This window comes from Rhinatrema bivittatum, chromosome 2 (assembly GCF_901001135.1).
Source record: "Rhinatrema bivittatum chromosome 2, aRhiBiv1.1, whole genome shotgun sequence".
NCBI classification, from domain to species: domain Eukaryota; kingdom Metazoa; phylum Chordata; class Amphibia; order Gymnophiona; family Rhinatrematidae; genus Rhinatrema; species Rhinatrema bivittatum.
Window position 1 is genome coordinate 268809339 of NC_042616.1, and position 27141 is coordinate 268836479.

The window sequence follows — 27141 nt, forward strand, 5'->3', positions numbered from 1 at the left end:
TTCTGTACCTGCCCGGCTCACTATGCCTGCATTGGCTCAACTCCCACGGTGTGGCTTGGGGCTCCTCCCTAAGTCTTGCCGTGGCCCAAGGGCTCACCATCTGCTTTACAGGCGACCGCGCTCCTCGCGCTCGTAACAACAGAAGCAATGGAAGATTTTTCCATAGGGCAGCAGCTATCCTAGAAAAAGTATGATTACAGGTCTCCCTTAAACATACAGATTTTATAGTAGGAACTGTTAAGCACTGTGAGCTTGGAGACAAAAATGTGTGAATAGGATGGTATCAATCAAGCAAAGATTTTAAATAAATTAGATCTTCATCATAAAAAAAATGAAAAGACCAATATCAAAATGTTAAACTTTATCTGCTGCTCTACAGAGAACTGGTTTAGATTTTTCAATATGAGGGATACATATTCTCTAAGAGGACAACCCAAAATCAATCTGGCTGCTACATTTAGTGCCATTTGCATGGCTCTTAACTGATAGCCTGGTAGACCAATATATAACACTTTACAATAGTTGAGGGTAGATAATATAAACAACTGAACAACAAATCAAAAGTCACACTTGTCCAGAACCTTCACAATTTCCTTTTGATAAGGGCAATAGGTGAGGGTGGCTTTTCAGGGTATTCCTTGATTTGCATACTTGCTGAACCTGGTAGTAAAGGATGCCCTGGAGCTGGGGCCCAAGGAACATGGGAATCCATTTCTGAAGGACCTGATAGAAAGGAGCAGGAAAATAGTGGGGCATTTCCACTGAAGTGTGAAGGGGGGAAGCTTCTCTGTGAGAAGCAGGAAGAATTTGGGATGCCTCTTAAGCATCTGATGCAAGATGTTGGCACCTGCTGGAATTCCATCTATATGATGCTATAGAGATTGGTGAAGCGGCAGACACTCTTTCGTGATCTGTCACTGGAAACAGAGATAGGTGTGGATAAATCCATGGGGCATCTTGATTGAGTAATGATGAGGTAGGAGATTGAGTCCCTGAAGCTCTTCAAGGATGCCTTGTAGGATCTGACTTCCAGAAGCACCACCCTAAGCAGACTCATCCTTACAGTAAATATTCTGGAAGAAAAGTTACAATTTCCATGAGCAAAATGGAAGCAGAGGTATTGCAGTCTGCAGACTCCTTGAAGCAGCAGGTGCAAGAGAGACTGAAACCACTGACACATAAAAATAGATACATGCATGCCACATTTTGTGATCATTTGTGAAAAAGAGTATCACTCTCCAGGCCCAGGTTCTCATACACATGAAGGAGAAATTGAAGGGTAGGGTATGTGAACAGGAGAACTCTAAGCAGAGGCATAAGTGGAGATGTAGTTCAGGAAAGTGAGGCCACCCCAGAGAGTAGGTCCAAAAAAGCAAACCGGAAATTGGGCTTTTTATGATGTTTTGTGCAAAATAAAGAACTCCTGGTGTTCAATGATCCTTTTGTCTTGGTCACACCCCAGAGAGTAGGTCAGGCATGAGCAGCACCCTGTCAACTACCACTTCATTCCCCACTTCAATATGCCAAAAACATGTTGCCTGCACAGTACCATCTCTCCTAACAAAAGCCATAACAAAAGCAGTTGACAAGAGAAACCTTTGGCCCGCCACAGCAAAGGAGACCCCAGCAGAAATTTCTATGACAAACTATCTCACAGAGCTCATCGAGAACATGGACACAGATGTGCTTGCATATTTGACACACAGGTTGGTGGTCTGGTCAGATCCAGCCAAAATTCCTCAGTTCTAGCTTTCTTGTCCAGCAACCAGTATGCCTAGAGAACATGTCCTCTCAATGGCAGGCGACATCATGAGCCCTCATCGTTCCAGGCTGGTGCCAGAGTTGATGGAAAAGATGGTGTTTTTGAAAATCTATCTTCCTTTGCTGGGTTTTCCAGAATTTCAACAAAAGTGGAAAGTTGACTGAAAGTATCCTGATGGTTTTGCTGTTGCTCTGCCTTCCAGCTATATCCCTACTTGCCATGCCCCAGATATACCACATGGGTTTTGCTGTTGCTATGCCTACCTTCCATACTCTAGATGTAATTCCTTGGGGTCTTGCTGCAAATATGCTTACCTGCCATACCCCTGGTATCACCGTGAAGGTCTTACTGCTACTCTGAGTACTTGCCATGTCCCAGATGTACCACCTTGGGGGTCTTGCTGCTACTATGCTGGCTTGCTATGACCCAAATGTACCACCTTGGGGTTTTGCTGTTTTTCATGTTATGCTCCAGGTGTACCTCCTTAGTGGACTCGCTGCTACTTTGTCTACCTGCCATATACCTGGTATCACCTTGGTGGTCTTGCTGCCACTCTGCCTACCTGCTATGACTTAAAAGCATCTTGGGAATCTTGATGCTTTTATGTCTACATGCCGTGTCCCAGAATTATCACCTTGGGTGTCTTACTGCCACTATTGTACCTGCCATGCCTCTGATATACCACTTTGGAGATGTTGCTGTTGCACTGCCTACCTACTATGCTTGCTATACCACACCATCTTGCTTCTACTATGTCTCCCTGCCATACTCCATGTATATCACTTTAGAGGTCTTGCTGCTACTATGCCTACTTGCCATGCCCCTGATGTACCACTTAAGGGTCTTGCTGCCACTATGTCTAGCTGCCATGCTCCAGATGTACCATCTTTGGAATTTTTGTACATCCATGATGTTAGCTGTTTGAATTCCAGCCTTGTTCTCCCACCATACTTCTTTCTTTTTTATACTGAGTGTTTTGTCTCCAGAATAAAAATTTGAAAAAAGAAACAACATATTTCTCTCCCAACACCACTTCTTTTCTGGTTTTCCATCTTGCTCTCTAGGTCTGCCTAGGCCTTTCTGCTGTTTGCAATTGACTGCACTTTATGCCTTGGACGTTATGACAATTTTGTATTGTTTGCAATTGACCGCACTCTATGACTTGGGATTATGACACGTTTATGCTGGTTGTGATACCCAGTATTGTATGTCTTGGGGGTTTTGATGCCTTTGTGTTATTTGTGATTACCTGCACTGTATGCCATGGGGATTTGATGCTATTTGTGATTCTCCACACTATATCTTGGTGGTCAACACTCCTCTGCATGTATTAGCTGTACAATTACTTCAGTTATCCAAATAACAGATAGAACCATAACTGATTTAGTGAACCATTAACAGTTTCACCTTACCAGCCATGTGTACTTAAGACATGCATGGCTTAGTCTTTGACAGAAGCATATGCTACTGGATCAACCTGATAGCCATGCCTCTAACTGGGATAGGCAACCCCCACTCTGGTTGTCTTTAAGATTATTTTTAAATTCTCCTCCCTTATGGTACTTACCAACTCTTGATCTTGCCCTGGCCATCCTTTGCTTTGCATGTTTGCTATACTACTTCTTTGGTTCTTGATATCATTCTTCCTCCCACCTCAGCCTGCAAGGTACATTTTTGAGGTGTTATGTTTGGCAGCTTGTGAGACAACCTCACAAGCACCTGCACTCACCTCTGGGCTTTTTTTGTGGCAGGAAATGTACTCATTGACATGTGTGGCCTGTAATACCACCACAATGCACCTCTGGCTGCTCCTCCTAAGGCACACATGCACATGACTTGCTAGCTCTTAAAGGGGTCATGGCAGGAAAGTCCCCACATTGCCCTTTAATGATATCTTAGGCCCCTGCCTATATAACTTCAGCCCAAACTCTTCCTCGATGCCTCAGTATCAGGTCCCCTGGTATTCCTTTGTGTCCCAGTACATGTTGCTAGTTGTCTCCATGTTCACAGTTTTAGATTATTAAAGAATCACAGTATAACTTGTTACCAAAGGAGCCCTCAACTCCTACATTCATAAGCTTCTCAATGTTGCACAGCTTAAGTTTAATCTCCTGTTCTTTTCCTCTTCAACATAACTGGTCAACAGATCACTTTGGTTTTTCCCTAAAGTCAGTCTTCAGTAATTAAAGTAACGCAGTCTCTGCCTGGATAATTATAGCATTTAACTAAACTTTTAGTTGTGGTTTGTCCAGTCAACCTCAGAGTCTTTCTCTGCTGCCTGCTCCTCCATAGCTAGAGCTGGAGAAGAGCTGTTGGGGACTACCTACTCTCCACGTTCTTTCTCCCCCCATTTAGTGCTAACTGCAGAAAACTTCTTATACACTGAAGCAGCTACCAAAGAAGGTGTGACTGATCATACTCAATGCTCATTTCTCTTTGCTGGCTCTCAGCAAATATCAGTCAATAAGGAAATCTGGGAAATATATTCCTAAATGAAAATGTTCTCGATGGCATCCATCCGGGCAATGATGGCACTGATGGAACCCAAGGAAAAATCATTGCCATGGATGAAAAACATGGATGGCACTGATAGAAACGATACAGGGACCGATGCATCAGTGTACCGCGTGGGGAGGGGTACCAATGGCATCAAAGAATCCAGGACAGTCTAAAGGGGGTACCAACGGTAGCAATGGGGGCATCGACTGACAAGGGTACCGAGGAAATCGAAGGACCTGAATCTATAGGGGCCCTGGCGGCAACGGAAACTGTGGAAGTCCTTGTCTCATTAGCACTAATAACCAGGCAGCGTGTCACAGAGGGACACTCGCAGGCTATGTGTGGCTAACTGAAAGCATAGGGAGAGGGAAGGCCGCAGTCAGTTGACAGGCCAGGGAGGTGACAGGAACCGACCGAAAAAACAGGGCATAGTACTCACCAAGCATCGAATAAACATACGCGAAGGGAGACCCATGCAGGGAAAAGTGTTTGTGAAGTAAAAGTTTAAGTGTTTCCGTGCAGGGAAAAGTGTTAGAATTTCTCAAAGAGCTCCTAACTGCTATGCTTACTGCAGGGCGGAAAAAAGAAGACTGAGAGAGACACCGGTGGTTCACAGGGATAATTGAGGCTGAGCATGCTCAGTGCACTCAGTGTGCCAGTGCCAGTCAAAGCTTTGTAGAAACTTTGACAGAAAAGTTTTCCGTACAGGTCTCCATCCTGTGATGTCACCCATATGTGAGGACTACCATCCTGCTTGTCCTATGAGAAGTAGATATACCCGGATTGGCATGACGTCAGATGAGGGAACACCCTCAAGGTTTACGCCACTGGGTGTACTTAGACGTGGGTTGCGCACGTGCACGCTCCCTAGCAGGTACCTGAGAGGAACAATGGCGTATGGCTGCACCATAGCTGTTCCGGGGATGCCAGAGAGGTCGGCTTGACGACACTGCGGTAGCCATCTTGCCCAAGTAAGCGGGAGGAGCCGAGATAGGAGTGCAACAAGCTGGGCGAAGCCGTCAAAGACTGACAGACGCAACAGTGTGAAGGAATTAAATACCACTTGACAGTCAATGCCAATTTTTCACACAGCACAGTGATAATTGAGGCCCCAGCAGAGGACCGATTGCCTGCAGGTTACTGGTGGAGAATGGTGTACTAACTCTAGATGGAGGCCAGACACAGAAAGTGTTTTTTAGACTGAAGAATGAGTCTAACCACCCTGTCCAGTTACCCCAGAGATCAGAGTGGCCACAGTGAGCCAAGTGAAGGCTGTGCAGAGAGTAGAACCTAAAGGGATGTGTATCCAGACTATTGACCTGAATGTTTTCCAGTTTGGGGACTCACTGATTCCCCCATCTTGGAAGGCCAGACTACAGCAAAAATTAGCACAACGTGCTAGTGTGTTCTCGTGGTCTAAGTGGGATGCGGGAGTGTGCAAAGGGTGTGTTGATTACCAAACCCTAAATTCCAGGACCACACTTGACCAGTATACTACACCATGAGTTGAGGATGCCCTTGAATCTCTGACTGGAAGTCAATGGTTCTCTGTCAGGGACCTACGCAGTGGGTATTACCAATTATCAATGAGCAAGGTTGACAAGGAGAAAACCACTTTTATATGTCCATTAGAGTTTTATCAATTTAACTGACTCCCCCAGGGGTCTAAGGTGCCCCAGATACGTTTCAATTGTTGATGGAGAAGACTTTAGGGGACACAAATCTATTAGAAGTGCTAGTATACTTGGCTGACCTGATAGTCTTCAGGAAAAGCCTAGAAGAGTATGAAGAAAAGCTACTGATGGTTCTTGATCGGTTGGCACAGTATGGCCTAAAACTTTCATTGGACAAATGCAAATTTTGTCAAGCTGAGTTTAAGTATGTTGGGCATATTGTTTTTAAGAAGGAAGTGGCCACATACCCTGATAAGATAGCTGCCCTCACCACCTGGCCCCATCCAGCCAATCTCAGAGAGTTACGCTCCTTTCTTGGATTTAGAGGTTATTACAGATAGTTTGTGAAAGATAATTCAAAGATTGTAAATCCATTGTTTGGGCTGATGCATGCTTATCCACCTGTGAATAAGAAGCAGAAGCAAAGGGTGACTGATAAGAGGGAATATTACAAGGTATCAGAGTACTTTGGCATAAGATGGACTCAAGAATGTGAGGTTGCTTTTAGAAGGATCATACAGTGTCTGTGTAATGCACCAGTACTTGCTTTTTTGGCCCAGGCAAACCCTATGAACTGCATATAGATGCTTGCCTGGGGGGCTTAGGGGCAGTTTTATATCAGCCACATCCAGAAGGACTAAGACCTGTGGCCTATGCTGCAGCCTGAGTAAAACTGAGAGAAACTACCCTGCTCATAACCTGGAGTTCTTAGCCCTTAAGTGGGCGGTTGTGGGCAAATTCAGGGATTACTTATATAGGATTGAGTTTAAGTTGAAAACAGATAATAATCCACTGATTTATGTATTAACAACTGCAAAACTTGATGCAACTAAGCACTTGTGATAGGCAGCATTATCTCTTTACAAATTCAGTTTGCAGTACTGACCTGGAAGTGCAAACAGGGATGCAGATGCACTGTTCCGGTGGCCCCACAGGAGTGGCGCTACCCAGGGAGATTGGTACAGTTTATCAGAGACTGGAGTGGCAGCAGGGAATGGGAGTGAAGATGATACTGGGAATTTATATCATGCTGCAGACAGCTAGAGGATCCACCCAACAGAATTCCCCCTGCCTACTGTGATGTGCCTCTGGTCTCCACTAACTTGTCGAGATTGACTTTGCAGGATATTCGACAAGCACAACAGACTGATGTCTTGATTGGTGATGTGCTCAGGGTGAAAGAGAGAACTCTGGGGGCACCAGCAGTCCATCAGAGCCACCCAGACACTCAGTTGCTAATCAGAGAATGGGATTATTTATTTGTGCGAAATCAGGTACTGCACAGAGAAAGGAAAGATACCAATTTGGGTCATTCCATACAACTGTGTTTACCACAAAAATTCCCCAGAACTGTGCTACAGTCTCTCCATGATGACATGGGGAATATGGGGGCAGAGAGGGTCCTACAACTGGTGAGGGAAAGGTTCTATTGGCCTAAACAAGCACAAGACATTGAAAAACATTGTAGACAAAGTACTAGTTATATAAAAAGAAAGACCGTACCACTCAGAGCAACAGAGATGGTAAACATTACTAGTCAAGGCCCTATGGATTTGGTGTTTATAGACTTCTTGACTTTAGAAATGGACTCCCATCATAAAAAGAACATTCTGGTTGTGACAGACCATTTCACCAGGTATGCACCAGGTATGCACAGGTGTATCCCACCAAAAACCATAGAGCAGAGACTGTTGCCCGAGTATTATGGGAGAAACTCTGACCAGGGGAGGGATTTTGAAAGCAGACTCATTAAAGAGATGTTGCAGGTGTCTGGGGTTAGGAAGTCCCATACCTTTCCCTATCATTCCCAGGGAGATCCTCAGCCCGAGAGGTTTAACAAAACACTTCTAAACATGTTGTGGACATTGAAGCCAGCTCAAAAGATGAATTGAAGCCAGTATGTGAGCTATTTGGTGCATGCTTACAACTGCACATAGAATGAATCTACATGGTTTTCACCCTATTTTCTGATGTTTGTGCGAGAGACCCGGTTACCAATTGATCTGTGTTTTGGGGTTTCAGTAGATGGGTCATTGTCTCAGCCTTTTCAAAGCTATGTGAAGAGGCTAAAAGAATAGTTGGGGGCAGCGGAGTCTGCCTACAAACTGAACCAGAGAAACAAGCACGAATATGACCAGAATAACTTGACAGCAGGGGAGAGAGTATTCTTAGAGAACTGGAGGCTGACTGGGAGACACAACATTCCTAATAGGTGGAGGTTTATCCCCTGTGTTGTTGAGGAAAAACTGAACAACCTGCCTGTTTACTGGGTAAGGCCAGAATGGGGTGAAGGACCCAGAAGGGTGTAGACCCCAGCGTCAGATCGAGTGGTCCCCCAGGAAGAAGGGGACCCCAGTGGCAGATCCAGAGGCACAGTTTGGTTTCCTAGGAGGGTGTTGACCCCAGCAGCATTCCAAGAGGTGGAGTCAGGTCCCCCAGGAGGGTGTGTACACCAGCAACAGACTGGGAAGTGGAGTCAGGTCTCCTGGAGGGTATACACCCCAACATTGGAATGGACCTTTCAGCAGAGCAGACTGGCAACGAGGAGATGGCAGCGGGTTAGATTCAATTGACACCCACCCCCCCCCCCCAACCCAACACTACCCACCAGCCCAGTTTCATCTATTCACAAGGGTGAGATGGGAAAAAAGGGAGAGGATAATAATAATACTTGATTAAGTGGGAACTCAAGAACTCCTTTCTATTCTATATGGTGGTATACTGTGGGGGCCAACAACCCTAAATTGCCAAATATTAAATGTTCCTGCTACCTTACAGAACTGTATATAGTTGTGTAGCCTGAGACTATTAACCACAAGTAGATAAGTGTGCTGTTTGACATCCTATTAGCGATGTACGTAGTCATGTAGAAATGTATATACTTATATAGTCTAATAAAGCTGTATATATTTGTAATAACTGCCAGCCTTGTTCATAGTCCATTTGCTTTCCTGGGGTAAAGGAAGGGAATTCCCACCCACTAATATCTTCTTTCCCAGGTGGAGGCACCTGGTGTGAAGAATGTGAGCACTGATGGAGTCTGCTCTAGGGGGGCTCCTGTCAGGTCGGTCCTGGACCCAGGTAAGCGGTCAAGGGGGCGTTACAATCATAACCAGGCAGACAAGGACATTGAAATCATCAGCTCGGCGTACTGCAGCAGTAAAAAAAAGCAAATAGAATGTTAGGAATTATTAGGAAGGGAATGGTGAATAAAACAGAAAATGTCATAATGCCTCTGATTCGCTCCATAGTGAGACCACACCTTGAGAACTGTGTACAATTCTGGTTGCCACATCTCAAAAAGTATATAGTTGCGATAGAAAAGGTACAGAGAAGGGTGATCAAAATTATAAAAATGATAAAGGGGATGGAACAGCTTCCCTATGAGGAAAGGCTAAAGAGGTTAGGGCTATTCATCATGGAGAAAAGACGGCTGAGGGGGGATATGATAGAGGTCTTTAAAATCACGAGAGGACTAGAAAGGGTAAATGTGAATCGGTTATTTACTCTTATGGATAATAGAAGGATTAGAGGACACTCCATGAAGTTAGCAAGTAGCACATTTAAAACTAATAAGAGAAAATTCATTTTCACTCAATGCACAATTAAGCTCTGGAATTTGTTGCCAGAGGAAGTGGTTAGTGCAGTTAATGTAGCTGGGTTTAAAAAAGGTCTGGATAAGTTCACGGAGGAGAAGTCCATTATCTGCTATTAATCAAGTTGTCTTAGGTAATAGCCACTGCTATTACTGGCATCATTGGCATGGGATCTACTTAGTGTTTGTAAACTTGCCAGGTACTTGTAGCCTGGATTGGCCACTGTTGGAAACAGGATGCTGGGCTTGATGGACCCTTGGTCTAACCCAGTATGGCAATTTCTTATGTTCTTATGACAGGACTGGACAAGGACTAAACTAGGCAGTAAAGGGTAACACGGAACAGAGAACATAGAAGCCTGAAGGCAACAAGGCTGGAGGCTTGGAGGCCATTAGGCTACAGGAAGGACTGGATAGGCCACAAGGCAGGTTTCAAGACAGAATAGGCCCGAAGGCCTCAAGGCAAGGTACCAAATAAGAGTAGAATGCCTGAAGACCGCAAGGCAAAGCAATGAGCAAGAAGGTCTGGATGCCACACGGCAAGGCACAAGGCAGAATGGTCAGGTTAGAGAGCCAAGGGTGACTCCATGAAGAGGCAAGGGTACAACCCCAAGGCTAGGTTACAGAGCTTGGGTGTGGTGCGAACAATGAGGAGGAGCTTGGCAAGACTGGTCATAAGGCTTACTGAGGGCCTCTGCAAGCAAGGGGAGTCATAGCAGTCAGAATCAGGTATGATGAGGCTGCACAGCAGATAAAATTATAAAGTACTCCCCTTTAAGATCCCCTCCTCCTGAGTCCCATTTTCCATGGAGGCTATAGCTGAGTAAACATGACGATCCTTGGCTGGATGGACAAGACAAGGCTTGGCTGGATGGAAAAGTAGAGGCTTGGATGAACAGCTGGATATCTGAAACCTTTCTGGGCATTCAAGGTCAGGAGCAGCGCCCCCTTCTGGGAATTCAAGATTAAAAGCAGCACCCTCTTTAGGGCTTTCAAGGCCAAGAGCAGCACCTGTTTCTGGGTGCCCTAAAGCTGGAACAGCACCCTTTTCTGGGTGCTTCAAGGCTAGAATAATAGTGCCTCCCTCTGGGCAATGGGCATTGTGGACAGCACCTCCCTCTGGGTACTCAAGATCAAGAGCAGTGTCTCCTTCTAGGCAGTCATTTCGCCACAGAGTTACTGGACTAGAGTCCTTCGAAGGTAATGTTAAAGGGATAGACAAGGCAGGGTCCCACTGGAACAAGGTTATGGCTGCAGCTTCTTCCTGGAATTGCTCAGTTGGAATGGAACACATGTATTTATTTATTTATAAATGTATATACCGCAAATCATAATTTCTATGCAGTTTACAATTGAACATTCACAAAATCCATTTTCCAAAAACAATACAGATCACACAAATTTGATGGATATATCCTTTATATTAATAAAAATTCTCTTATCTAGTATCACTTGCTGACCATTTCACCCTAGTTTTCATAATGCCATTATTTCAACAGACAAAAGATATTGATAAAAATATTGTCTCATCTATGGTTTCTGCCACAATTATCTGTTACGCACTCCGTCCGCGCCCAGCCCGCGCACGGGCCTGCTCACCTCCATGGTTCCACAGCAGGTCCCGGGTCGGCCTCTCTAGCGGCAGCTGCAAGTGCTTCTAGGCCTCGGCATCCTGCGGCGGCGGTCGCCGGGCCTTCCACTGCTCACCAGCCCTCACGCCGGAGCTCGGCATCCTCGGCTGTGTTGGTCACGCCTCTACGTCTGCGTGCGCACGGACCGCCTGGCCTCTTGTAGGGCCAAGGGTGGATCCTAGCTCCGCGGCGTGCCCTGATTGATTCCCAGATGTAAGGAAGTCCCAAGTCTCGTTCCAGGATTCTTCTGTTCCAGTTCTGTTCCTGACTTGTTCCTGCTTCCTAGTACTCCAGCGTCCTTCTGTTCCTGTTTGTCCGTCTCCCCAGGTAGTACCTTCGGACTGTCTCACTGGTACTGACCTCGGCTTGCTCCTTGACCTGCCTGTCGGCTGCCTGCCTTCTGACTCTAGTCTGTTCCTTGACCTGCCTGTCTGCCTGTCTGCCACCTGTCTCCTAACTCCAGTCTGTCTCTCGACCTGCCTGCCTGCCACCTGCTTCCTGACTCCAGTCTGCCTGCTGTCTGCCTTCTGACCTCAGCTTGTTCCTAGACTCATCTGCCTGCTGCCTGCCTTCTGACCTCGGCCTGCCTGTGACCTCGTCTGACCTCCGGAACCTGACCTCTGCTTTGCTGACTACTTCTCGGACTGACCCCCGAACTCTGACCTTTGCCTGTTTGACCACATCTCTAGATTCTGGCTCTGTTCCTAGCCTTGTCATCACCTACGCTATTCTGGTCCTCCTTGTTCCATCTGAACTCCAGTCTCGAACGTGACCACGCTCCCCTTCTGTCTGTGGGCATGCCAGACTTCCATTCTTCCAGGAGACCCTGCGAGGCCCACCTAAGTCCAAGCGGCCTAGTTTCCTACGGGCTCCTCCTGGGGGGATCTCGGGCTTCCAGTGGTGAAGCTCATCCTAGCCTCTGTCTCCTCCAGTGCTCCGCCCCCTGGAGGCAGTTGCTTCCTGGTCCCTACCAGGGAGCCGTTCTCCACCCCCGAACGCAACATTATCATTATGATGGATTCAAGTATTTTTATGTAATTGTGCTCTTTCTATCGCAGTTATCGTTATAAGGGAGACAAACAGACCATCCAATTATGAACTACTCAGAAAAAGCCTGAGAAAACAAAAAAAGCTTTTAACATTTTCCTAAATTTAAGAAATATAGATTCTTCCTTTAAATTTCATGGAAGAGCATTCCATATCTCAGGACCCTGGACATAGTGTTATGCCGGAGGTGGACCCTAGGGTCAAGGTAGGGTTGACGCAACCCGTAGGTAGAGACCTACGGGTCCCCACTGTCGGCAGGCGGAGAGGGCTGATGAACAGAGGCCTGCTGGAACTTCACCAATACCAGCCCTTGTTCCCCACAGTTGAGCCTTTGGGTGCCGGGGCTGGCTGGACATAGGAGGGCCTCTGTATATAGTCGATGAGGAGATCAGGTTCAGCCCAGAGACAGCAGGAGAGAGATGGTACAGTCTTACAATGGACAAGGTAGCTCCTGGAGACTTGGGCGCCTAAGGAACAAAGGCAGAGAGGTGGCGCCCGAGCAAGAGCAGGCCAAAGCCTGAATTGTCCAAGTCCAGGAGGTAAGCAGATGAGGCATCGAGGAACAGGCTTGAGTCAGGGCTGGTGGTAATCTGAAAGCAGTGGCAAGCAAGGCTGAAGTCTGATCACAAAGATAGTCTAGAGATGTAGTCAGGCAATGCAGAGATCTGGGTCTGGAGAGAGGCAACAACGTAGTCAGGCAATGCAGAGGTCTGGGTCTGGAGAAAGGCAACGACATAGTCAGGCAATGCAGAGTTCTGGGTCTGGAGAGAGGCAACGAACTAGTCAGTAGGGATGTGAATCGTTTTTTGACGATTTAAAATATCGTCCGATATATTTTAAATCGTCAAAAATCGTTAGAGGCAATATATAATAGGAATTCCCCCGATTTATCGTCAAAAATCGTAAATCGGGGGAAGGGGGAGGGGAAGGGGGAGGGCGGAAAAACCGGCACACTAAAACAACCCTAAAACCCACCCCGACCCTTTAAAATAAATCCCCCACCCTCCCGAACCCCCCCAAAATGCTTTAAATTACCTGGGGTCCAGTGGGGAGATCCCGGTGTGATCTTCCACTCTCGGGCCACGTCTGCGTTAATGGCGCCGGCGCTATTTCGGTTCCTGTCCCCCGACGTCAAGAGCGCAGAAGATCGCTCCCGGACCCCCGCTGGACCCCCAGGGACTTTTGGCCAGCTTGGGGGGGGCCTCCTGACCCCCACAAGACTTGCCAAAAGTCCAGCGGGGGTCCGGAACGACCTCCTGCAGTCGAATCGTGTTGCCGTACGGCCGGCGCCATTTTGCAAAAGTCCAGCGGGGGTCCGGAACGACCACCTGCAGTCGAATCGTGTTGCCGTACGGCCGGCAACACGATTCGACTGCAGGAGGTCGTTCCGGACCCCCGCTGGACTTTTGGCAAGTCTTGTGGGGGTCAGGAGGCCCCCCCAAGCTGGCCAAAAGTCCCTGGGGGTCCAGCGGTGGTCAAGGAGCGATCTCCTACGCTCCTGACGTCGGGGGACAAAAAACAAAATGGCGCCGGCGCCATTTCTACAATGCACCGGAGGCCCGAGAGTAAAAGATCACACCGGGGCCCCCCCCTCTGGACCCCAGGTAATTTAAGGCATTTTGGGGGGGTTCGGGAGGGTGGGGGATTTATTTTAAAGGGTCGGGGTGGGTTTTAGGGTTGTTTTAGTGTGCCGGTTTTCCCGGCACACTAAAACACGATTTAAATGATATTTACAAACCTAAAACCGCGACGATCCGATTCCCTCCCCCCCCCAGCCAAAATCGATCGTTAAGACGATCGATGACACGATTCACATCTCTACTAGTCAGGCAATGCAGAGGTTTGGGTCTGGAGAGAAGCAACGACATAGTCAGGCAATGCAGAAGTCTGGATCTGGAGAGAGGCAACAGTGTAGTCAGGCAATGCAGAGATATGGGTCTGGAGAGAATCAATGGCATGGTCAGGTGAAGCAGAGGTCCTGGCTTGGAGAGAGTCAATGGCATAGTCGGGCGAAGCAGAGGTCTGGGCTTGGAGAGAGTCAATGGCATAGTCGGGCGAAGCAGAGGTCCTGGCTTGGAGAGAGTCAATGGCATAGTCGGGCGAAGCAGAGGTCTGGGCTTGGAGAGAGTCAATGGCGTGGTCAGGCGAAGCAGAGTCAAAATCTGTGCAGGCAATCCAAAGAAAGGTGCAAGGCAGGGATGCAGGAACAAGGAAACAGGAACCAGGTTCACACGAGGAACAGGAACACTGGAACAATACAAATTTCTTGAAGAGGCAACGAGTACTCAACCAGCGAGGAGACCTGTTGCAAAGGCAAAGGTAGGGAGCGGAGCCCAGGCTTAAGTACCGGTGCTCTGCTGACGTCAATATCCGGGACAGCGGCTAAGTTCCTGCCGTGGTCCCTACTTAAACCGTGAAGATGCGTGCACCTAGGGAGGGCTGCGGCACCGAGTAGCAGCATCTCTCCACGGGCCACGCAGAGAGGCCTGACGTGAAGCAATGGACGTGGTGGCTGGACCGGGAATGCCAGGAACAGCAGCTGAGCCGGAGGCACCAGGGGAGGCCCAAGGACAGAGCTGGTGGCCAAACGATGCAAAGGCAAATATATTTCCTCCCCTGCATGCTTCGAAGTGCTCATGAAGGGGCACACAAAGGGGCAAGCTCCTTTCTCACACTCCTTCGTGCATGCAACAGAGGCGCACGCCACCAACGGCACAAGCGCATCTGGCGTCCTCGCCTCGGTTTTAAGCAGGGACCCTCGCCTATGATGTCACAGGGGGCGTGGCATCAAGCAAAGTGTTATGGGTTCAGACTATGCATACTAGTATTCTGCCCAGGGGCTCTGACCTGGGTGGGTTAATCTCACTAAGGTTTACACTGAGGCTACTTGAGGGGCTTATCCCATATAAACACACAATTACTGAGATTATACCTGGGGGCTTGAACCCAGGAGCTTCTTCCCAACACAAAGAGCCACACATAAACTTTGATTTAGTACATCACAGTTCCAGGAAATTTAGGAAAGTGAGTTTATTTAAGCAATAGGAGGATAGAACAAATAAAATCAGATTACATAGAAGAAGTAATGGTAGATAATAACAATTGCTACAAAGATATAAAAAGCTTACATTTCCAAAGGATCAGCCTGTACCATCACGTCCAGAGCTTTTTCTCCCTCTCTCTCTCTCTCGCTGTCTCTCCTTATATACAAATATGCTTGTGGAAAAACAGTGGCCTTCCCTCCCTCTGATTTCTTATCAAATTTCAGGCATAGCTATGTGGGCTTCATTCTCTCTCTCCGGCTTTCTCATCATAGACCTAGTGGAATAAATAAGTAAACAGACTCTTGCCAGTTCATAAATAGTTCACAGTGTAAGACAGTAAATAGGAGTTTACTCAGAGGTTGGACAGTGCCCTTGAAACTAGTCTGTGTCTGGGTGAAAACTCTGAATCCATACGGCCTACCCTCTATATATATCCTCAGCAAAAGTAACAAACAATGACTCCAAAGTATTCCACCTCTGGATTCAAAGGATTCACACTGACACCTGCTGGATGAAAAGTTTCCTAATCTATAGTTATATTGGTATCAGCATTAATCAGAACAATGTGTATTACTTGTTGGATATATGCATGCATTAAACACTGGTCCCCTTAGGACTAGCAAATATAAAAGACCAGGGCTACTACCATATTTTCAAGAAAAGCTAAATCCATTAACTCATTGCTCACTCTGTGCAAATGGTCAGAATACCCTTATCAAGAATACCTAAGCTCCATCTAAGCTGCATGGCCCTGGAGTTTAACTGACACAGAGACCTGCTCAATTTAAAACATTAGCCAGGTGTGCCTCTGGCCTGTCAGGAGTGTCCACAGTGATTGGTATGAGTATCCTCTGTCATCCATTGTGATCTCCATGCTGGTTGTTGTGTGTGGTTGGCCTCTCTGACTTCTGGGGGACACCCAGCTCATCAGGATATATATAGGCCACCTTTCATTGATTATCCAGTATCAGGCCTTCTGCGCTCAGTATAGCCTGTGTCCATATGTGCAGTTACTTGGGTGCCTCTCTACTCCTTGATGAAGTATTGTCTCAGGCCTTTGCTCAACAGCCTCTCCCAATGGCAGCATACAGCCTGTTAATCTCCTTATCTTTTAGATATCTAGAACAGTTAAACTTGGGTGTAGTACATACTACTGCCTGTGGTCTTCAAACTAGTCTGTGTCTGGGTGAAAACTTTGAATCATACAGCCTGCCCTCTATATACATCCTCAGCAAAAGAAACAAAAAATGATTTCAACAAGAGGGATGCGGGACTCCAGCTTCTGGGCAGTGCAGCACAGCAGCAGAAACGGCACATGATGTTACAGTCAATAGAGCTTAGATGATATCACTCACACTGTGCTGAATATCACCTCCAGCATCCTTGCCTCGGTTTTAAGTAGGGGCACTCACTGATGATGTCACAAGGGGCGGGGCCTCAAGCAAGGGATGCCTTGGCTCCTGGGCTACCTTGGCTACCTTGGCTCCTGGGCAGCACAGTACAGCAGCAGAAAAGGCATATTATGTTACATTCAGTAGTACTTAGATGGTATCGCTCACACAGTGCTGAAAAATGATTCCGGCGTTCTCGCCTCAGTTTTAAGCAGGAGCACTCACCGATGACATCAAAAGAGGTGGGGCCTCACATGAGGGACACAGGACTCTGGCTCCCAAGAGGTGCAGCACAGTGGCAGAAACAGCACATATTGTTACAGTCAGTGGAGCTTAGCCAATGATGTCACAGGAGGCAGGGCCTCAAGCGAGGGACACTGAGATAGGTCTGTTACATTGGACTGTTCCTCCTGGAATGGATCATCTGGATTAGAGTACTGGAGTGGATCATCCGGATTGGAGTCCTCCAGAGACTGAGGCAGAACTATGATTGATGGATCAAGCTCATCTTGAAGCAGAGGCTTTAACAGTGTACTCACTTCTCTCACTGGTGAACAAGAGATTCTGGAGGTTCCTGGAGGCAGAACAGCAGTCTGGCATGGACTCTATGGAACAGTGTGTGATTTAGTCTCTGAGCTGTGTTTCCCATGTAAAGATTCTAAGGAGGCAGACAAAAAAAGTACATGCTACACTCTTAGCTGTCAGCTCTGATCTCCTTAACAAGTTGCTGCAACAGCTGTGGCTCTTTGAGCCCTGGAGGCAGAATTAATTAGCTTTTCTTGACTCATGGTTTCTACCAAGGGAGGCAGAGTTGGATTAAGCAGTGCTTTCATTTTCAACTGTAACCAGCATCTTCTGCAAAAAAATTGAAAAATAAATAGTCCATTAACTCAATGCATGCAAGGCACAAAAATAAATCATGCTGATGACGTGTTGCTACCCACCTCATAGAGTTTACATGTATAGCGGAATAGTTGGCACTTCTGGCACCATGAACCAGTGTGTATACTATTCTGCTTTCGGAGAGTTTACTTTTTAGCCACTTAGCTAATCCTTTCGGTGCCCATCCCACAAACCATTCTTGTACAGCAGAGTAGTACTCACTTTTGGCACTATTTGCCAGACAGTGTGTGCTAATCCATTTTCTGTGCCCATACTAGAGAGCTTCCATTACTGTAACTGCTCAGCCAATACTTCCATTGCCCACCCCAGAAAGTTTGCATATGTTGCGGAATAGTAGGCACCTTTGGCAGCATCCACCAGAGAGTCTAAACTATTCTCCTTTGGTTTGATTTCCATTTCTAACTCACCCTGCAGCCAGCCTTTGTGGTATTTCCCTTCTGCAAGGGGCTTGGACTAGGGTAGCTTGCTCCTCTTGGACCCTCCTTTCTTTTTTGGTGATAAGGCATCTTCTTTCTCTCTCTTCCCTTTCTTCTTTGCTCTAAAGTTTCTGCCGCTTTAGTTCTTCAGCTCACCCGCAAAATATACCCAAAAATAAAAGTAAGCTACAGAAAAGCTCAGAGAAGCACCTACTTTCTGCACCACAATGGACTAAAATGTGTTAACTTTTACTCCTGTCCTGACTAAGGCGTTAAACTTCCCGCATTAAAAACAGGCACAAAAATGTCTCCCTGATGTCTCAGTGTTGTGCTGGAGGTGGACCCTTGGCCTGGTGCAGGATTGGGCCCTCTGGTCGGACCCAGAGAGCACCTGCCACCAGGAGGCGGAGCACACAAGGAGATGGAGACGAAATTAAGGGAAGCGGGTAGCGATCCTTAAGTGTTTTGGCATTCAACCCCCGGTAGTCAATGCAGGGATGGAGCGTCCCATCCTTTTTGCCCACGAAGAAGAACCCAGCACCCACTGGGGAGGTCGATTTGCGGATGAATCCTTGGTCCAGGTTTTCCTGGATATAAAGCGACATGGCCTGGCTCTTGGAGGGCGAGAGGGGATAAGTGCGCCCCGGGGAGGCTCAGTACCAGGTAGCAGATTAATTGCGCAGTCAAAGGGCCAATGAGGTGGTAGTATCTTGGCTTTTTTCTTGGAAAAAACATCTATGTAGGAAGCGTATTGCGATGGTAGGCCATGAGGAAGGGCGGTCGAGTCAAGCAGTGTAACGGAGAGACCGTATTGAGATAAGAGCTTTGACAGGCTGGTCCCCAGTGGACCAATTGTAGAGTCTTCCAGTCGAACTGGGGGCAATGCAATTGGAGCCAGGGGAGTCCCAGCACAATGGGATGTATAGACCGATTAAGGACATGGAAGTTGAGATGTTCCACATGAAGTAATCCAGTGCGGACCTGGATGGGAGCAGTAGCGTGGGTGACTCGGCCCAGAAGGATTTCACCCTGAATGGATGAGAGGACCAACGGGACCTGGGCACGGAGGAGTGGAATCCCGAGCTGTTCCGCCAAACTCTTCATGATAAAGTTACCCCCGGCTCCCGAGTCCACCAGGGCTAGGGAATGAAAGTCGCAGTCTCCTGTCGTCAGCATGACCGGTAGATTCAGTGGAGGTGCAGGTGATGCCAGGCCCAGGAAGAGACCACACGAAGAAGAAGATCGGTAAACACCAAGGCTTTTTACTACGAAATATTAATAAACTCCTTTTTGTTTACCGATCTTCTTGTTCGTGTGGTCGCTACTTGCAATATTGGATCGGTTTCTGGTTTGTTTTTTTAGGCCCAGGAAGAATCCTCCTTCAGATCCTAGGCCCGGGAGTTTCCCAGACGCACAGGACATGATGCCAGGACATGCCCAGCACCACCACAGTAGAGGCAGACACCACCTTGCAGGCGTCTAAGGCGTTCCTGAGGAGAGAGTTTGCCTCAGCTCAGTTGCATGGGTTCCTCTGCTGAGGACCCTGGAGGGCTTGGTTCAACCTTTGAGGACGGCGAACGCCGAGGGCATCTGAAGGCACCGGAAGCTTTCCTGGAGAACTGAACCTACCGGGAACATTCTTGAAGGTGTCTGTCAATGCGCCCGATCAAGTCAATGAGGGAGTCCAAGGACACTGGTAAGTCGCAGGCTATGAGTTCGTTCTTAATTCTAGGGTTGAGTCCTTCCAGGAAAATGGTCCCCAGGTATGCGGTATCCCAATGAAGTTCTGAGGACAATGTTTGGAACTCAATTACGTATTTGGCTAGAGTCCAGGAACCTTGATGCAGGTGTAAAAGAGTCGCTCTGGAGGCCGCCTGTTGAGTGGGGTCGTCAAAGACAGTATGGAAGAGAGCCAAGAACTCACTCAAGTTACGTAGAACAGGGTCGCCGTGCTCCCACAAGGAAGATGCACAGGCTAGGGCCTTTCCATCGAGGAGAGACAAGATGTAGGTTGTCTTCGTAACGTCATCTGGGAAGAGGGCTGGTTGTAAGCAGAAGTGCATGTTGCACTGATTAATAAAGCCCCTACAAGACCGGGGGTCTCCAGAGAAGCGGAAAGGAGTGTGTAGAGGAATTACCGAACGGACACTAGATGTCGACAGTGCGACAATAGGCACTGGTGGAAAGGCGGGATTCATAGGGCCGGTGGAGTCCAACCGTCGATTCAGGCTTTTTACTGCTGAGGCGAGAGAATCCAGGGCCTTCTGTTGCTCCAGGATCCTTTGTGCTATGCCCAGAATGGCTTGAAGAGCCAAAGCTTCTGCCGGGTCCATAGACTTGGCAATCTGTAATGTTGCTGGAGGAGAATGTGGACCCCTTGCCCAAAGGGGAGTTGGCACTACCTGAGGGAGCGAACTCCCACAGGCCTCCACCATCGGGAGGCAAGGCTGAACTGATTCAAGGGCTGGCTGGAGCTTCACCAATACCACCCCCATTCCCTGCGGGTTGAGCCTTTGGGTGCGTGGGGCTGGCTGGACTTAGGTGGGCCCTTGGGAAGACGAAGGAATCGCCGAGGTTCATTCTAAGGTCAGAAGTCAGAGGGTCTCCAATCGCCAGTCTGAAGTCATGAGCCAATGAGTCACCGATAGCCAGTCCGAGGTCAGAAGCCAGAGAATCACCAATCGCCCATCCAAGGTCAGGAGGAAAAGAGTTGTCAAAAGCCAATCCAAGGTCAGAAGCCAGGAGATCCGTCATAGAAGCTGGAAGATGGAAACAGGAGCAGGACAGAAACTCGGAAGGCAGGAACAGGTCTTGATCCCACCAGAGCACCAAAAACCTCACAGGAAGTGAAGCAGACTCGTTGCCAAGTTGAGGAATAGGAAGAGGAAGCTCCTATAAATAGTACCTGACCCCTGACGTCATCCAGGCAGCTGAAAGAAGTTTAAGTGATGCTGGCCCTTGAAATGTGAGCAGGAGGCATGGCCGCATGCCTAGGAAGGAGACAGCCCGATGTGGGCTGCAGGAAGCGCTGGCGTGCAACCCGACACCGTGAAGAGGAGGCCGAGGGTCGTCTCTCCCACCGCGGAGCGTGGCATGGGTTTGGCAGCCGAAACTGCTAGGAAGGAGGGGGCCAGGAGCCTGCGTCAGGGATGTCTCCCTGCTGCCACGGAGGTGCCGGTGGCAGTCCCGATGCCGGGAGAGAAAGTAAGAGGGGCCAGCCGCGGCTGTCCGCAGCTGGGAACTTTAACAGGCTTAGAGCCCAGAGATGAATAAACTTGCAGACAAAATTATTGCCACATGTGTTACAACTGATTGGTGGGTTGCAATTAATTTGTAGCTTGTTACTAGGAAGACTGTAATATCACTAGTCCTCGTACTGTCCTTTTCTACTCACTGTATAAATACTTTCATTGTTTGTGTGCTTGTTAGTGAGCACCTTCCAGCTGTCTGTGGTACACTTTTGGCATTTAGCAGAAGCTACCTGCTGTATTATTGCTGCTAGATTATATTCTGCTTTTCAACACTTCAAAGCAGATTACATTCAGGTGCACAGGTATTTGCCCTGTCCCCAGAGGGCTTATAATCTAAACTTGTACCTGAGGCAAAAGAGGTGAAGTGACCTGCCTAAGGTCACAAGGAGCAGCAGTGGGATTTAAATCCTAATTTCCCTGGCCCATAGCCTGTTGCTGTTACCATTAGGCTAATACTCCATGCCTGCCTGTAGCATCAAGTCTTGCAAACTTCAGTATTCTCAGTAAAGAATGCTTGCTTCAGTTTTCTTTTCCCTCAAATTTAGAACAGCAGCCTTGCACATTGTGAACTACCAGACAGAGAGTAATGTGACTGACAAAAGGCATGCCATATTGAAAGCTGTATAATATTGGCTTGGATCTACCAAAGAACATATCCATTGCCTCTTGTTGGCTGCACACATGATTTGATATCTGCCTGGGCATGCATTGTTGGAGCATATGCATCTCCTGGTGTTCCTGGGCCTGACTCTGTAGGTGCATTATCACCTTGGGGTGATAGTGTTTGGCAATCTGAAGGCGGCAAAGCAATGTGACAAGGTGATAGCTAAAGCCAGAAATATGCTGGGCTGCATAGAGAGAGGAATAACTGGTAAGAAAAAGGAGGTGATTAATGCCCTTGTACAGGTCCTTGGTGAGGCCTCACCTGAAGTATTGTGTTCAGTTCTGGAGACCATATCTCAAAAAGGATAGAGGCAGGATGGAGGCAGTTCAGAGAAGGGTGACCAAAATGGTGGGGGTCTGTATCGGAAAACTTATGAGGAGAGGCTGAAGGATCTGAATATATACCCTGGGAGAGAGGAGGTACTGGGGAGATATGATACAGACCTTCAGATACCTGAAAGTTTTTAATGATGCACAAACTTTTAACATTTTCCATTGGAAAAGAAATAGTAGAACTAGAGATCATGATTTGAAACTTCAGGGAGGATGACTCAGAACCAATAGCAGGAAATATTTCTTCACAGATGGATGCCTGGAATGCCCTTTCAGAAGAGGTGGTGAAGATGAAAACAATAAAGGGTAGATTTTAAAAGAAGTGCAAACGCGTCCATGTGTGCGCACTTCCCAGCTTGCATACATGGATGCAGCAATTTTATAATATGCACACGACGGGGCGCGCATGTTATAAAATACATGGGCCGCGCGCACATATGCGCCAGATTTTATAATCCGCGTGCATATGTGCAGGCGGCGCGCGCAAGGGGGGAGGATTTATGCAAATTTCACACAGCGATGTATTTCAGCCTTCCCCTATTCCCTCCCAGTCTGCTCCAATTAAGGAGCAGACTGGGAAGGAACTTCCCCTCACCCTACCCTATCCTCTCTTCCTCTTTCTCTTCCTCTTCCCCTCGCCTTCCCACCCCTTGAATCCTACTTTTTTCTTTTCCAACTTACTTCAGGGCCTGAGTCTGCGGGACAGCGATCAATGGCACTGTCCTGGCCAGCCCCCTTGCTCCGTCCCTCCCTGCCCCCAACACGCCCCCCTGGCCCACCCTTGCAGGAAGGTCGGCACTTATGTGCGTACCAGCCTTTACGTGTATGGCCGGGACTTTTGGAAAATAGGTTTGGCGCACGCAAGGCCCAGTCACGAGCGTAAAGGCCGGATTTTTTGCATGTGGCCTATTTACAATCTACCCGTAAAGGAATTCAAAAAGGCATGGAATAAGCACTGTGGATCCCTAAAGGCTAGAGTTAGTAATTAAGAAAAGGGGGCATGGGGGTAACCAGCATGGAGCGACAGCTACTATACCTAACAGAAGGCATGCGGATTGCCACCCTTAACCAATTAGCTTACATGATTTTGATGAAGCTGCAGCATTGCATGCTTCTTTGACAGCGGTGGGTAAAAAGGGGAATTGGATTCAGATGACAGCCAAACCGTGAGTCCTGACTTTTACGGTCCATGGTACTGATACGCAGACATTAGGGAAAAAGTGCAGTACTGTTCTACAGCCAAGTCCAAAAGCAAAGCACGTTCAAGAGCAGCATTGTATGAATTGTTGGGTAGGCTGCGCACCCTATGGAGTTGTTGCTAGCAGTGATTTTGTTATGGGTTTGACAGTTGCTTGGTTTTGATTGTTGATATTTGTATGCTTGGCATGGTGCCTGGCGATATCCTGCATGGAGCAGCAGTTTCTACCATGGGAAGCTTGCTTGGCAGATTGGATGGGCCATTTGATCTTTTTCTGCCATCATTAGTATGCTACTATGTTATTTAAAGAAATAAGGGGTGTGTATGCCACAGATGCTGATAAGCAGCACATTTTCTTTGCTACATTGGTTTAGTGCCATATATTTAAAGCAGTGGCTGGTGAAGTGTTGCCAAGTCATGGAGGAGGTCTGTAAAATGATATGTGAGGTGGATAATGTTTTCATGAAAATATTTGGAAGCTGCATTAGTAACACCTAACCCTGTTGTAAAGCTGTACATTCATATAAGAAGATTGATTTAACTTTATGAGAGTAGATTGCTCACTGATACATTCCCATGCGTAACTCCTGGGCGGAAAAAACTATGATACTGGAGCCAAAAGTTCACATCTCCGTTTTGGATCCTATTTGCACAGTTCTCATCCTGATAGCATTCCACTCTGAGAGTCCAGGATCCCCTGTGGGGGAAGCTCAGCTTCAAGGCCTTTTACATTGTTTTCCCCAAATCAAACTGTCAGTCTTCTATAAACAGCACTGATGATCTCCCAGCCAGAACAGCAGCAATAATCACATTGGAAACAGTCTGGGTTCCAACACAAATTTACTGATAAGTTGTAAAAGTGAGCTGATGGTTCTTTACAACTCACATTTACAAAAATACAAATTGATTGTTACAAAATACAATTTTATAACTTTGTGACCCTTTTTTCTCTTCCAGCAAAAATACTCCAATTACTCCAACCACGTTCCTTGGGTAATTTGGACTTTCACTTCTCCTCACTTTATTATTTAATGTCCAGATCCTCCCCCTGGGAATGGGCAGAAAATGTATTTCAATTTCCTTCTATTAGGAATTGTGGACCCTTGCCCCCAGGGTGGGGTTGGCGCTACCTGCGGGGGTTGAGTCCCGCAGGTCCCCACCGTCGGGAGGCGAGGCTGACCGGGAACAGAGGCAAACAGGAACTTCGCTAGTACCGGCCCTCGTTCCCCACAGGTTGAGCCTTTGGGTGTCGGGGCCGGCTGGTCTTAGGTGCACCTCTGTGTGGCTGGTCCCGGAGAGAGTAGGTGGCTGGAAGCAGAGTGCCAGAGAGAAGATAAAAACATAAGAACATGCCATACTAGGTCAGACCAAGGGTCCATCAAGCCCAGCATCCTGTTTCCAACAGTGGCCAATACAGGCCATAAGAACCTGGCAAGTACCCAAAAAAAGAAAGCACGAGCCAGCCAGGAGTTGAACTTAGAGTCTTCTGATCGGTAGTCAGATGCTTTATCCATTGCGCCACTGACTCCGAGGTACTCTTGGAGAGAGAGAGAGAGAAAACCTCAAGAGGTGAGGTGCTACAGCAGTTCTGAAGACAGTAGAGCAGGACCACGTGGGACTGGCCTTGAGGAGAGGAAGTGCAGGAGCAGAGGCTTAAGGAGTGGTATGCCGAAGCAGGGCTAGAGCGGGGAATCCGATGTAGTAGGTTTGAGTAGAGTAGAAGCGCAGAGAGACTGCCTGAGGAACGGCAGTGCAGTAACAGGGACCTGTGTTGTAGAAGCGCTGAGAGGTGCCCTGAGGAGCAGGAACGCAGAGACACAGTCCAGTAATGTCGAAGTGCTGAGACAGGTCCAGAGCAGAAGCATAGAGACAGCATCTTGTGACATAGAAGCTCTGATCCAGACCCCGAGGGGCGGAAGCGCCGTGACAGGATCTCGTGATGTAGCAGTGCTGAGCCAGGTCCCGAAGATTGGAAGCGCTGAAGCAGGGTTCCCGATGTACAAATCGCTGAGGCTGGGCTCGAGGAGTGGAAGCACAGAGACAGAGTCCCAGATGTAGAAGCGCTGAGCAAGGCCCCGAGGAGCGGGAAGCACCAAGACAGGGTCCCAGATGTAGAAGCGCTGAGCCAGGCCCCGAGGAGCGGGAAGTGCCGAGACAGGGTCCCAGATGTAGAAGCGTTGAGCCAGGTCCCGAGGAGTGGCAGAGCAGTGACAGGATACAGACGAGAAGAGCAGGGATCTGTAGAGCAGGAACAATAGGTCCAGAATACTGGAGCAAGCACCAGTTAGGAACCAGGGAACTCGTTGCCAAGTCAGTTAGTGGTGGATGGAGGTAGTCCTCAAGTATCCCAGGCCAGTGATGTCATCAGCCGGGGACGAGTCTGACGTTCCCGCCATTGGCCCTTTAAAGGGAGGACAGATGACGCGCGCGCCCAGGGAGGCCCAGGGTCGGAATGCTGGTCGGCGGGCGTCCCAGCCGCCACGTGGAGCACAGGGAGCCAGGAGGAACGCGGCGGTAGCGGCTGGCCACGGCCGCGAATGTACCGGGAGTAGAGGGCCAAGCATGACATGACGTGAGTTGAGATGGCCGCGGGTGGCTGCAGTCGGCGGGCATGACAACTTCCAGCCTAAAAGAAAGTCCCTTAGGCCAAGGTGACTGAAAGACAGCTTTGGGCCGAATCCTGGAGTCAGACCCGGGCCTTAGCCCAGGCCCGGGCTTCATTTTCATTTATTGGGTATTTATTACTCATGCCTCCTTTGCTCGGGGCAGATTACAAAATAACCTACATAACAGAATAAAACAAGAACATGAATACAAGCATAAAACACACAGAACAAAGTACAAATTAAAGCAGCAGTAGTGTTTGCATATGCTCTATGTGCCTTACTGTCCTGAATGGCTTGAATGCTTCATTAGAAAGGTGTGATTTTAAAGTCTTCTTAAAGGCCTTGGTTTCCTTATTATTGTGATGTGAGCTGGCAGGGTTTTCTGTATTATGGGAGCTGCAATGGAAAAAAGCTCTTTTTCTAGTCTCCACCAAATATGGTTCTCATATAGAAGGGACGACCACTAAATTCCGACGAGTGGATCAAAGAGCCTGAACAGGTGCAATCATTCTAAGAGGTAGATTTTAAAAACCTTGCGCATGCAAAAGCAGCCACATATATAAGTGGGCCGTGTGGGAGCTATGGGAACTTTTAATAGCCAGGCAGGGTGCACGTATATTAATGTACATGCGCCCAGAAAAAATTAGGTGGAAAGGTGGCAGGAACCTCTAATTTTCCTCAGCTGGTGTGTGGAGAGGGAGGGAGAGACAGACAGAACCAGCCTCTTTATAAGGGTCTGTCTGATATTCTATATGTGGACCATTATAAGGGGCATTTTGAATTGGGTGAGTTTTTTGGGGTGGATTGGGATTAGGGGGGATGTTGTAACAGATGCATTCAAGGTAAAATGCTATTCATGCACATAGCTTACATACACCAGTTTGCTTGTGTGTGTGTGTGTGTGTGTGTGTGTGTGTGTGTGAGAAAGAGAGAGAGAGAGAATGCCTCTTTATAAGGGCCCATCTGATACTTTATATATGGACCATTGTAAGGGGGCATTTTGAATTGGGATGAGTTTTAAGGAGGTGGGTTGCGGTTAGGGGGGATGTTGCTACGGACACATTCAGAGGTATTCATTGTAAAATTGACATCAGCAGTCTCTGCTAACTGCATTGTACAAATTAACTCC

General features: G+C 47.8%; 1 protein-coding gene across 3 annotated transcripts in view; it reads left to right on the forward strand.

Annotated features, from left to right (window-relative positions):
- Positions 1-27141, forward strand: part of GPR141 (G protein-coupled receptor 141) — a 61832-nt gene that overhangs the window by 28004 nt on the left and 6687 nt on the right. Inside the window, exon 1 of one of the 3 annotated variants that reach the window (XM_029589509.1) lies at positions 8937-9015. The exons of the other annotated variants lie outside the window; for them this stretch is intronic. The gene's annotated coding sequence lies outside the window, so the exon portion shown is untranslated. Of the gene's footprint in view, positions 1-8936; positions 9016-27141 lie in introns of those variants that run through there. 3 annotated transcript variants of the gene reach the window in all.